We start from the raw sequence: 14,095 nt of genomic DNA, 5'->3' as shown, positions 1-14,095 counted from the left end.
CGCCTCACTAGATCTTCGGTCTTAGTTATTCCTTTATGGCCTGCCAACAGATCATCGTGACTTTCCTTCAAGGCCTGATGCTGCATTTCTGTTGTCGGCAAGTAAAGGACCCCATGATGATATGGTAACCCTTCCCGAACCTCTCGACCTGAATCTTCTCTCACCCATTCTTCCAATTCCTCTTTGGTCATAGAGAATTGCTTCTTCTTGTCCTGTGATTCTCGCAAAACTGCTCCAATTATTTTCTCTGAAGGGATGATAGCCTGGTCCTTAACCTCCTCCATGACTTCTTCAGTTCCTCTCCTAGATAGGGCATCCGCCTTACCATTCTGAGCCCCTGGACGATAAGTAATTATGAAGTCATAGTCCGCAAAATATAATGACCATCTTAACTGTCTTGGTGTCAAAGTTCTCGCAGACTTCAAGAATTTCAGATTTCGATGATCTGTGTAGACGGTTACCACATGTCTGGCCCCCATTAGGTAGTGTCTCCAGTCCTTGAAGGCATCCTTAATTGCCAACAACTCCTTCTCAGTGATGGTATAATTAATTTCTGGTGCCGTCAACTTCCTGGAACGATAGGCCACTGGGTGCAGTTGACCAGTTGATTTGTGTCTCTGTGATAGCACTCCTCCTAAGGCCCAATTGGAGGCATCTGTCTCTACAAAAAATGGCTCTGATGGATCTGGATGCAATAGAATTGGGGCGGTAGTAAAATCTCTTTTTAACTGTTTGAATGACTCTTCTGCCTCCTCTGACCACTCAAATTTGACGCCTTTCCTTAGCAGCCTTGTCATTGGAATTAACTTCTGAGAGAAATTTTGAATGAACCTCCTGTAAAAATTGGCAAATCCGATAAAACTTTGGATTTCCTTCACGGATTTCGGAGATTCCCACTCCAGAACTGCCTTGATTTTACTCTCGTCCATAGTCACCCCACTGGGGGCGAGCACAAAACCCAAGAATTCCACGGACGATACACCAAAGGCACATTTTTCCAGTTTGACATAAAGACGGTGCTCTCGCAGTTTCCGCAACACCTTCTTGACATGCTCTTCATGTTCTTCCACATTGCTCGAATAAATGAGTATGTCATCTATATACACCAATGCATGCCGATCGATAAACTCCTTCAAAACATCATTGATGAAATGCTGAAAAGCTGCTGGGGCATTACATAGGCCATACGGCATTACTTGATATTCAAATAGGCCATGTTTTGTCCGAAATGCCGTCTTCCACTCATCCCCTTCCCGAATTCGGACCAGGTGGTAGGCCCCTCTCAAGTCCAATTTTGTATAAATTTTTGCTTCCTTCACCTGATCCAGTAATACAGAAATTGAGGGCAAGGGATACCGATTCTTAACCGTTATTCTGTTTATTGCCCTGTAGTCAATGCAGGTTCTTAATTCCCCACTCTTTTTTGGAATAAAAAAAAGTGGCGATGACACGGGGGACTGCGACGGTCTTATAAAACCGTTCTCCAGATACTTGTGCAGATACTCCTTCAAGTGCTCATCCTCCTTCTCAGTTAGAGCATAGATTCTACTGCATGGAAGGTTGGATCCGGGTTCCAATTCTATCTTGCAATCGAAGTTTCGATGCGGAGGAAGTCTTTCCGCCTCCATTTCACTAAATACATCTTGGTACTCTACATATTCTTCAGGTAGTTCTACGGTGTTGATCACACAGATTGTGGATTTTCCTTCGCTTAAAAGAAGGGCCTGAGTTTTTTCTTGATGTCCGGGACCTCCCAAATAACAGTGTTCCTTGCAATACTCTGAGTTCAAGGACACCGTACGAGCTCCCCAATCTATTGTGGGGTTGTGTTCGGTGAGCCATGGTAACCCCAGGATTAATTGGAACTGTGGAGCATCGATCAAATTGAATTGGAGATCTTCTCGATGACCTTCTTCAGATTCCAACTCCACGATTTCAGTATGACTCACTATGGGTCCAGATGAAAGATTCGTGCCATCTACTGCTCGAACTGCCTCACTTCTTTCCTTCTTGATGGCCCTCAATCCAATCTTTTCCGCGAATTTCAGGTCACAGAAATTGCCTGTTGCTCCCGAATCTAACATCACTGCGACTCGCCGTAATGTTTGTTCTCGGTAACGCAGCGTCATCATTAAGATTAAGTGCGGAGCTGCAGACTGCAAGGTATTCGCCAGGGTATGAGTATTTGGAGCTGTTTCTTCATCTGCAACCACTAGTCCAACTCCACTTACTGGTGGTGCAAGGCGTTTCCCGCCGGCTTCTGCTTGGGCTTCTTCTGGCAATCCCGAACAAAATGCCCAGATCCTCCACAATATAAACATTGCTTGTTCAGCCTCCTTCTTTCCTTCTCCTCCTTGGAAAGTGGACCTCGAATTGTCCCAATCTGCATGGGCTCTCCCCCACGGGCAACGTCACCTTCCTTACTGCCTTCTGTTCTCACCCGATCAAACCGAGGCACACTTGGACGATAATCTCGCCTCCTTTCTCCTCTTCTCTCTCCTTGACGGAAGTCAATTTCTAAAACTAGATCGATCAATGCTGATATCTCCGTGGGTCGATTGGGAACTTGTGCTAATGCGTCTTTCAACTCGTCCTTTAGGCTTTGATAAAACACAGCAGCTCTCTTGTTCTCAGGCCATTCCGTTTCTACCACCAACTTATTAAATTGAGCCAAGTAAGCTACTAGGTCCCTGCTTCCCTGTTTTATTTCCAATAGTTCATTGTCTGTGGCCTGGGATACTCTTCTTCTGTCAAAAATGCGAAGGAATTCCTTCTTGAATTCATCCAGATCATATAATAATGGAGCGTTACAGGTGACCAGAGGCATTGACCACGACGCCGCATCTCCACTTAAGTACGACAATATGAAGGCCACTCTAGACTGCGCATCGGGAAATAATGCCGGACGACACATAAAGTGTAACGTGCATTGGGTCAAAAATACCTGTGCCTTCTGGGGATCTCCACTAAAACGCTCTGGGGGCGCCAAGGGGATTACAGGTGACAAGGAATGAATTACTTGTGTCGTTACTTTAGGCTGAGTGCCTGAAGACTCACTGGCAGCTCCTTCTGAATTGACTGGGTACCTAAAACTTGGGTCCGAGGCTATGCCACTCATTTTTAAGTTTAAATCTGTGGTTTCCTTTCGCAATTCCCTATTCTCCTCTCTAACGGAAATTAACTCTCTTTGGATTCCTTCTAAAACCTCTCCTAATTTTTTCAAGTCCAAACCTTCAGCCATTCTGCTCAAGAGCGAATAAAAAAAACGTGGGCACTTCACTCTGTCAGGCTCTGTGCTCTTCTGGATCGCTCGGGAGCAGAATGTTCCCAACGCCCCTTCCCAGCTCTCTGGGCCACTCGCCGATTGATACGAGTAAGCCCAAGTGAACCGGTGGGGGGAAAGGGGAATTGGACAGAGAAGAGACAGTCACTACGTCTTTTTCTTTCTTGAGTGTTGTCGCTCTTCCTATCTTCCACTGCTGTGATTGAAGTGGATGTACTGTGAGGGAAAAATAATATTTAATTAAGCGCTCTACTCTACACTCTATTCTACTATGCCCTAAGTGACCTTTCTTAGGTTATACCCACCCTAACTTTAGTGACCGATGCTCCTCTTCTGTTGTGTGGTGGTGGTGTCGCCTTGTGGTGTAGCTTTTCTGCAATAACAAATGATCTCTCTTAATTATCCTACTCTCTCCCTCTACTAAACTTTTATTTCTTTGCTTCTACAGGCTCGCTTACCCTAGATACCACTGACGGCGCCTTTAACTGGATTCTGGTTGGGAGTACTTCTTCTTCTTCTACTTATTGTGTACTGCTACCATGTTTCTTTTCTTTACTTCCTCCTCGTGTTATTGCTCCTATATCTGCTCAACTGGAAGGATTCCTAGGAGGCTTCTTGGGAGTCTTTTATCGCTACCATCGAGGGAGATCTGCCCCACTATGTTGATTCTGCGCACTGTTCTATTTATACACTACCCTGAGGTAATAACAGTTCAAAAGGCAATTCACTGTGGGTTGTAAGTCGGGTTCCTTCTCTGACTACTGACTGGATTTTAACTGAGGAACATGAGTATTATTATTCTCGTTGTCACTAAAATTCTCCTCACAAACTTCGTTTCAGAAAAGGTACTGGTACTTATGACATATTATTCTAGGATAAACGAGATAAAACATGAGCTTGTCTTCCTTCACTTAAGTTCGTTTTTTGTAGGCAAGTACTCTCACTAATATACTCCGAGGGGAGTTACAGAACAGTCTTACTTAGTGCTCTGAAAACTTGGACTTGTTTTCCTCTCAAAACTTGACGATAAATTCTCTTCTCAGACGCGTGGCACAAACAACGACTCTCTCTCCTCACGACTCCGGTGAAGTGCGCCTCTCCAACGGGCTGACACCTGGATCCTACTGATTGACCTGGAACGCTAGAGCGCTAACCTGCTGCTCACGCGTTCCAACAGCGGCGGCCATCTTAGATTCCAGTCTTACTCCTTTTAGCTTGGGGATCACTGTAGCGCCTGATCTGCTGGTCCTGACAATAAATCACGACAGAGGCAAGTAATGTGGTATTGTGATTTTATTTACAGACATGTGTAAGGATTGCGAATGGAATTTAAAGTGCAGTACAATGTGATGGTTATCCAAAGTTCACAGGTGAATTGGTAGTCTTGGGAGATGAAATGTCCAGAGTAGAATCCACGGTCATTTGCTGCATTGTCACAACTTTGACCCTCCATGTCAAGTGGGTGATTTGGATGTAAGTCGACAAGGTTCAATGGTTTGCACACAAAGGACGATATCAAGACCAGGTGTTGAGTACCTGGGGCATATGCATGGCCATCAGCCTCTCAATTGCCCTTCTTCGGATGACCCCTCTTCTTTTTCGGGGGACCCTCATGTGCAGGTTGCTGTGGTGCCGAGGACTCTCCGTCAGAGTCCTCCTCCCTCCCTGTGGCTGTTGCGGATGTTGTGGCAACAGGGAGGTGTGGTCATGTTGGTGCTGATCTGGCAGAGGCATGTCAGTATGTCCCTATGCACTGCTGTTAGTTTATCCAATTTGTCCCACTTGGAGTCTACCCGGGACATGTGGGAGTCCAAGCGGGCATGATGGGCAGCCTGCTGTTCTTTGAGTTCCTTGAGGATCCCCACAAACTGTGAAAACCCTTGAGTGCTCTCCTGGTACGCATCTATGATGTGTCCCAGGTGTGGCTCATCATGCAGCCCAGCCCCCTCTGCAGGCTGTGTCCTCTGCCTTTCCACCCTCCCACCGCCCCTACCCATACGGGCAGGACCTGCCGTGGCCGGCACAGGCGACACTGGGCCCCCTTCAGTGTTGGCACCGGTGGTGTTGTCCCTTGCTTCCAGGGTGCCCTGTGTACCTGTTCCGTTGTTGTTCTGTGGCCTCGGCCTGTCCATGTCAGAAGGGGTACTCTGTCTGGTGTCAGATGTGGCAGGAGTGGTTGCCGGTGGTGCTGATGTTACTGCTGCTGGGGCTGCATGATGACTCACACCGGAGGTGCAAGGTCGTTCAGGGTCGTCATCCGAAGAGGACAGAAACTGATCCACACCAGGGAGCTCAGGGCCCACCAGAGTCTGGGAATGGGACTCTTCTTCAGGTCGTGCTGTGTCCCCAGCATCCCCTGTGTTTGGAGGAGACACACAATGTATGTTATGTTTCTACCGACATCAACGTTTCACACTCATGACAGTTGCCACTGGACAGCATTATGAGAGTCTGTACATTGCATTGTCCTAAGTTGTGACAGACAGACGTTGATATTGTTGAAGCACTTTGTAATGGTAACCTGAAACATTTCGATGTGCACTTCAAGCTGTGCGCATTACCAGCTCATCTATTGATCAATTGTCTGTAGATGGCCATTGCTCCTCAGGTTCCATCACATGCCTGACACAGCTGTATTATCCCTGTCCACATTTGTGCTTTAACAATGACATAGGGCGAGGAGCCTAGCGCGCAACCAAGATGGCCGCGTAGGTGCGAGGCTCCCGAGGACCTCCGCAACCTCCTACGTTTATCCTGCCTTCATCCTGAATCGGTTGAGGGGACTGTGTCGGTGAGCCTGAGCCGAGGTGGTACCCGTTTTCCGTTTTTGAATCGGACCCCGGGTGCCGGGGTGAGCACCGACCGAAGTTTGCGGCCTACTTCCTTCCTGACCCCGGATTCGAGTTTGGGGGTAACCCAGTGGCGAAGTGAACAACAACGGCGGGCTGGGCCTGGCGAGTCGCGTACCCCGCACTTTCACTTTCGCTTTTGACTCCCCCTGCCCTCATCGCAAGTGGGATTACGGCGCTTCTTTGTGTTGGGGTGGCCTCGCTGGGAGACCCTGCCTGCCTGCCTGCGGTGGCCCGCTCTGCCGTCCTGGGGTGACCCCCGGGGCTCTCGGCCTTGATTGCTTGCTCTCCACTGCGTAGCTGGTGAGGGCGCGAGCCACACGACGATGGCCACGAAGCAGGATGGGGATCGGTTGAAGGCCAAGTCTACCCGGCGTGGCACCGCGCATCAGGCCAACATTATGGACCGCTACACCCTCCCAAAGGGGTCTCCCGGCGGATCGCACAAGTCCTCCGAGTGCCCCTCGGATGCCCCGGATTTGCCTGCGGCTCTGACTTTGCAGGATGTTATGGGCGCCATTGCTGAGATGAAGACCTCAGTGGGCCAGCAATTCGACACCTTGGCACATAAACTCGACGCGGTCCTCATCGATGTCAACTTTGTTAGAGCCGATCTCTCTAAGACCAATGACCAGGTCGACTCTTTGGCCCACACCGCGTCGGGACTCACGACTGAGGTAGCGGCCCTTCAGACGGAGGTGCATCGGCTCCGTCAGGCAAGTGCGCTCCTGGATCGGCGCCTGGAGGACTCCGAGAGCAGGGCCCGGAGGAATAATATCCGCATTATTGGAGTGCCCGAGGGACGGGAGGAGTCGGCGGCGGATCTCTTTGTGGAGGACCTGGTCTCTACCCATCTCCAGCCTAAGGGGCTGAGCAAATTCTTTGCGGTGGAGAGGGCCCATAGAGTTCCCGGAGGCAGGCCGAAGGTCGGAGCCCCTCCGCGGCCTCTTATTGCCCGTATTTTTAACTTTCGGGACAGGGATGCGATTCTGCAAGCTTCCAGACTGCAAGGGCCGATTAAGCTGGAAAACATGGAGGTGAACTTTTATCCTGACTTCACGCAGGCGGTCCAGAAGCAGAGATTGAGTTTCCTGGGTGTCAAGCGGCGGCTTCGGGACATGAACCTAAAATATGCCATGCTCTTCCCAGCCAGGCTGCGGGTGGAGGCGGATGGTCGCACCCACTTTTTTGACCGTCCTGACATGGCCGGGGACTGGTTGGACACTTTGACTGGGGGACATGGTCGGGATGGAGGGGGGGCCACGGGAGGTGAGCGCTCACCGGACCGGGTCTGAGGTACTGACGCCGTGGCTCACCCCGGATGATGCCACTTTTGGCCATGCTTAGGGTCTTTTGCCTATTATGCCTTGTTTCCCCTCCATGGGAGGTTGTGCTGGGTCTCGAGGGGGTTCTCCCTCCTCCTCTAGGGGGTCTTAGTAGTTTCATTTATATAGGGGCGACAGGCACACTGCAAGTTGGGGGGCTGTCTGGGCTCATGCAGGGGTGCAGGGAGGGGGGAGTTTTTTTGGGGCTGTTGGGTTGGGGTTGGGTATTGTTTCTTTGTACCACAAGGCAGATGTATTGTTGTGCTACTTCTACAGTGCTCCCTGGGGGGAGATGGCTCGACTTCGGCTATGATGGGGGGTAGGGGACTGAGTCTTTTGTCCTGGAATGTTAATGGACTGGGGGACAGGATAAAACGGGGTGTGGTCCTGCAGTTTTTAAAACGTATTTCTCCTGATATAGTATTTCTGCAGGAAACACACCTCATTGGAAACTCCTTTCGTGCTATGAATAGACGGGGCTATCGCCTTATAGCCCACTCGGGCTTCACCTCTGGTTCGAGGGGCGTGGGAATCATGGTTAAAACTTCGCTCCCGTTGGAAATGGATGAGGTGTTCCACGATGACAGGGGACGATACACGGCTCTGGTGGGTAGATTGGAGGGTAGAGTGATTGTTTTAGTTTCTGTTTATGTCCCGCCAGGGTTGCAAACAACTACTTTCGCTGATCTGGGACGCCTCCTCCTTGGCCTTACGGAGGGGATTCTAGTGGTTGGGGGAGATTTTAACGCTGTAGTCTCCGGTACTGAGGATCGTCACCCTCCTAGGGATCTCCCCCGGGCCCAAGCGTGGTTGTCCGGCCTCTTGGATACATTGGGGCTGGTGGATTGTTGGCGGCTGAAACACCCTACGCAGATACAGTACACCTTTCATTCCGGGGCTCATGGCAGTCTTTCAAGGCTTGATTATGTTCTGATGCCAGCGGCACAGGCGGGGAGGGTTGGGGAGGTACGACATTTGGCGCGGGGTATTTCGGACCACTCCCCGCTCCTGCTGCACTTCGACGTTGTCCCGAGGGGGGAGGGGAGGGTGGTCCCGGTCAATCCCTGGTACCTGCGTGACCCCACAATTCGCGCAGATTTGGTTAAATCTCTTGAGCGGTATTTTGAAGATAATATGGGGTCTGTATCGTCTGCGGTCTCTCTGTGGGAGGCGTTTAAGACGGTAATCCGGGGGGAGGCCCTGTCCCTTATTTCCCATTCCCGGTGGCGCGGGCGGGAGGAGGTTTCCCGTATTGAAACTGAGATAACTGAGTTGGAGGGTGATCTGGAATGTGGGGTGACGGACGACAAATTACATGCTCTCCGACTCAAGCAGGCGGACTATAAGGCCCTCGTCACGGAGGCAGCCAGGGGCCTCAGTAGAGAGCAGCATGGGAGACTGTATGATGTGGGTGATAAGGCTGGTAAATTGATTGCGTGGCTGGATAAAAAGGAGAGAGCGAGTCGAGTTGTCCCGTTGATTGAGAAATTGGATGGTGTGTGTGTCACTGATCCGGGTGAAATTGTTGATTGCTTCGAAAAATATTTCCGTGGGGTGTACTCCCCGGTATCTTCCCGCTTGGAAGAAGATTCCCATGCTCTGCTCAGGGACATCGCGCTGCCTTCCCTTTCGGAAGAGGATAAAGTGTCGTTGGACGCCGCCCCTACATCTGAGGAGATTGCCCTCGCCATACGCTCGGTCGCTTCCGGCAAGGCCATGGGTCCTAATGGCCTTCCCATCGAATTGTACAAGCTGCGACCGGATACGCTGGCACCACATCTCCGTGCTATGTTCCTCGCGGCCCTTTCGGCGGGTTCCCTTCCGCTTGACCAGCATCTGGCCACTATCGTGGTTATTCATAAGGAGGGGAGGCCGCGGGATCGGGTCACGTCTTACAGGCCCATTTGTCTGTTGAATGCGGAGCCCAAAATTCTCGCCAAGGTGCTGGCTAATCGGCTGGTTAGCGTGGTGTGCGATCTGATTCACCAGGACCAGTCCGGCTTTATCCCTCATCGCAACACCGCGCTTAATCTGCGGCATTTGCATGGGGTGCTCGCGCGGGTCCCGTTCATGCGAGAGCCGGCCATTTTGGCGTCCTTGGACGCCACTATGGCGTTCGACACGCTTGAGTGGCCATATATTTGGGCGATGCTGGCGAAGTTTGGTATTGGCCCGGGATTCATTGGTTGGGTGAAACTGTTATACTCCGGACCTCTGGCGCAGGTGGTGGTGAACGGTAGAGTGTCGGCTCCGTTTGAGCTGGGCAGTGATACGCGGCAGGGCTGCCCGCTGTCGCCGCTCCTCTTCGCGCTTGCCTTGGAGCCCCTGGCGGAGTGGCTGCGGTGGGAACCTTCCATTCGTGGTCTCCGTTGGACCCCTGAGTATGAGGATCGCGTGTCCCTTTACGCGGATGATATCCTTTTATACCTTGCTTCCCCGCGTAAATCGCTGATTGTATTAGTGGATGTTTTGCATTCCTTTGGCCGCAATTCTGGCCTAGTCATCAACTGGGCTAAATCCTGTGTGTATGTCCTCTCCGGGGAGACTCCTATCCTACCGCGGGGCTGCCCTATCCAGGTCGCTCAGCAGGGATTTAAGTACCTGGGTATCTTTATCACCCTGGATGCTGAGGCCCGATATCAACAAAATTTGCTCCCCCCCTCCAGCGCCTGAAGGAGGACGTGGCGCGTTGGAGGCGCTTGCCGCTCTCATCGCTTGGCCGTGCGGCATTGTTTAAGATGATGTCGCTGCCACGTTTCCTATATGCTTTACAGTACACGATGGACGTTGTCCCGGCGCGCTACTTTCGCGAGGTGGAGAGTCTGCAGCGCCACCTATTCTGGGATGGGAGGCCGCGTATCGCCCTTGCGAAGCTGACACTCCCGTGGTATGACGGGGGGGTCGCCCTCCCAGACATCAAACGGTACTACTGGGCCTCCCAGCTGGCCGCGATAAACCACGGCCTTTACGGGCCCGCTCTAAACCCGGCCTTTGAGATGGATAAACTATTACTGCCGGGTGGTGACTATAATCGGGCGCTTTATTCTCGATCGCTCGACGCGCGTCTGACGGGCCCTACGCGGGTCATGGTACGGGTGTGGCACGCGGCAAATTTGGCGATGGGGTGGAAGGATCGATTGACCCGGGCGACGCCACTGTATGCCTCTGAGCGCCTGGGCTCCCTGTGGACCTCAAAGGGCTTTGAGAAGTGGGACATGATAGGCATCAGCAGGGTGGGCGATCTCTGGACGAGGGGGGGATTCAAAACGTTCGATGTGCTGCAGACGGAATTCCAGTTGCAGGACAGGGAGTACTTTCGATATCTACAGGTCCGTCACGCGCTGGTCTCCGTATTCCCGGATGTTGCCTCCATCCCGGAGTACTCCCCTCTGGAAGATAGAGTGCTAGATGGGCATGTGCCGGACGGCACGATTTCCTTGATTTACAAAAAGCTCATCAACGATCGCTCGGGACTGTTGACTAGCCTTCGTGAGGCGTGGGTCGCCGATGGATTGGAGCTGGACGACGAGGACTGAGTGTCTGCGGTGGCCTCCCCGAAAGAGGTGGCCATACCGGCCCGCCTTCGCTTCGTCCAGCTCAAAATACTCCATAGGGTCTATGTTACGGGGCCGGGTCTGATGCGTATGGGATATTCCGTGGATGGGTTGTGTAAGCGTGGGTGTGGTTCATTAGGGACCTTCGTCCACATTTTGTGGGAATGTCCGGAGGTGGCGCGATTCTGGCGTGGTGTGCATGCGGTGTTGCAGGCAGTCACACATGTGCCGCTGCTTCCTGAGGCGAGGAGGTGTCTGCTAAATGTGTGGGAGCCAACTGATTACTCAGTGCCGCAGACGTGGTGGGTGACTTTGGGCTATATGGTGGCCAAGCGTGATATAGCGCAATTGTGGGGCTCCCAGAGGTCGCCAACGATCTCGGCATGGAAGGACAACATGGATTGGTGTATGTTTCGGGAAAAAGTGGTGTATGTCGCGAGAGGTAAGCCTGGGAAATGGGTGAAAGTGTGGGGCCCCTGGAACTCCTACCGTGGCGGAATTTGTACCCCGCCGCTGACGCCTGATCTGGCACTGGCCCCGTCTCCCTAGTCTCCTTGTCTCCTTGGTTCTGGGTACTGAGTCCACTTTGTCTCCGCTCCGGCCTGTCCCCCCCCGCTTTTCCTGTGGATCGGTAGGGTCCTCCCCAGGGGAGCTCATGCTGCTGCTTCGACTTCTTGCTGCCTTGTGGATTTGTTTGTTATTTCTTACATAAAAATGGAACCGCCATCTGGGGGGTCCGGACGGTGTGGCCGCCAACGTTTTTTCTTTCCAACTCCTGTGATCTCTCTCATGCTGCAGCGTGTGTTTCCCACTTGTATTCTATGCTCTTATTGTTTGCTAGCGGCCGGCCCGAAGGTTGTAGGCCCATTTTTGTATCTCTTTTGACTTCTGTAATAAAGGTTTAAAAAAAAAAAAAAAACAATGACATACATTCAATTCCACTTAGGGTATGTAGCAAGCTTGGGGCATGTGTTGTGTGAATTTTTTCTTTACTGTGTGCATCACATTGGTGTGTCTGTATAACATGGTCACAGTCCGGTATGCATGAGATCCAATGTGAGGTACTATTTTGTTGTCTGTGTTCCTAGTTCACATCTCATTTCATACAAGTCATGGTGTTAGCGTAGCTAATGCTGTTGGTGCTGAGTTTTGTAAGTGCTTTTGCCTTCTACCTTGTCAATTTCCTCCATAAGGAGAGAGGGATTTGGCACAGCAGCTCTCTTGCTTTTCCATGCTCATGACAGTGATGGGCAGAGGTGTGTGTGTTACAGTTCAGCTGCTGTGAGTTGCATTCCTCCTCCGATGCAGTCCAGGTTAGTCATTGTGTTGGGAGTGTCCATGACAGTGTGTGATCTGTTGTCTGAATGATGTGTACAACGCAGACCGATGTGTGATTGTAATGCAGCTCACAACTGCACATTTTGTGAATGACACCATGCTAGTGTCAGCTATGTGTGTGTCCATTCTAGTCACTGTCAATGGTGTATAGGTGAAATTGTGTGTGCTTGGTGCTATGTACTATGTCTATATCTCCCCAATTGTCATCTACGAGACACACCTTCACAGCCAGGTCAGGGGACACTCCAGGGACACTGCATCTCCAGAGAGTGGGAGGATACCGACACTTGCAATGGCTGTGAGTGTACATGTGTTTGAGTTGGCCAGTGCATAGGTGTGACTTGCAGCCAATTCATTCATCAGGACCATGTGTCAGCCATATTGCCAAGGCATTCACTTTTGGAGTGACTGGTCCCAAGGGTGCAATTTGTTCAGGCTGAGAAGATGTGTTTTGAGGTGGCCTTGATGGCATTTGGAGTCATTGCAGGACCTCCTTCACCCACAGACGCCAGGTAATCCCCCATGTGGCATGCTTCCATTGCAGGGGGTCACAATTTACGTTCAGGCTATCAGGCATTGGTGTCCTGTTGTTTGTTAGAGCCCAAGTCCCAGCAGGGCCTTGTACTCCCTGCAGCAGGGCCTAGTGTCAGCCATCTTGGCGGTACTTTTGCAGTCCCTGTGAGGTGAGCATGGTTCAGTGTGAGCTTGCTGGGACATGTGGGTGGGGGACTGTTGGCTGTGACTGCGACTCCCATCATGCTTTTGGCTACACCCACCTTCCCACAATACCTGACCATCCTTCCTGTGACTCTGCTTCTGTGTGGGTGATTGAGACAGCAATTGCAAGATGACTGACAGTGGTATCCTGTTGTTTGTTTGTGCACAATTTCCCAGCAGGTCCTTGTGCTCCCCACAGCGGAGCCCATTGTCAGTGTTCTTGGTATAGACGTTTCACTCACTCTCTTGTGGAGCATAATCCCATGTGTGTATTTTGGTGTTGGTGGGAGGGGTGTGTGTGACAGGGGCTGCTGGTTGATGTGGTCAGAGCTGGCAGTCCTCCTCCCCCAGTCCAGATATCCCACCATGCAGCATGCTTCCATTGCACGGAGTAGACGTTACCTTTCAGGCTGTCAGGCCTTGGTGTCCTGTTGTTTGTTTGACCCAAATCCCAGCAGGGCCTTGTGCTCCCCACAACAGGGCCTAGTGTCAGCCATCTTGGCTGTACTTGTGCACTCCCTGTGAGATGAGCATGGTTCAGTGTGAGCTAGCTGGGACATGTGGGTGGGGGACTGTTGGCTGTGACTGCGACTCCCATCATGCTTTGGGCTACACCCACCTTCCCACAATACCTGACCTTCCTTCCTGTGACTCTTTTTCCCTATGTGGTGGTGTGCCTGTGCTAACAAGTTGGCAGGCAGTGGTGTCCGGGTGTTTATTTGCACACAAGTCCCAACAAGCCCATGTGCTTCACACAGCAGAACCCAGTGTGGTAAATCTTTGTGGGATATTTAAAAGGATTCTGAGGCAAAGCATTATACCAGGTGGGTTGTGTGGAGTTTGTGTTGAGGGGTGTGTGTGACAGGGGCTGCTGGTTGATGTAGTCAGAGCTGGCAGTCCTCCTCCCCCCAGTCCAGATATCCCACCATGCAGCATGCTTCCATTGCATGGAGTAGAAGTTACCTTTCAGGCTGTCAGGCATTGGTGTCCTGTTGTTTGTTTGAGCCCAAGGCCCAACAGGGCCTTGTG

The sequence above is a fragment of the Triturus cristatus genome, chromosome 4_1 (assembly GCF_964204655.1).
Source record: "Triturus cristatus chromosome 4_1, aTriCri1.1, whole genome shotgun sequence".
Taxonomy (NCBI): domain Eukaryota; kingdom Metazoa; phylum Chordata; class Amphibia; order Caudata; family Salamandridae; genus Triturus; species Triturus cristatus.
The sequence above is the reverse complement of the archived record's forward strand: the minus strand, read 5'-3'. Positions refer to the sequence as shown.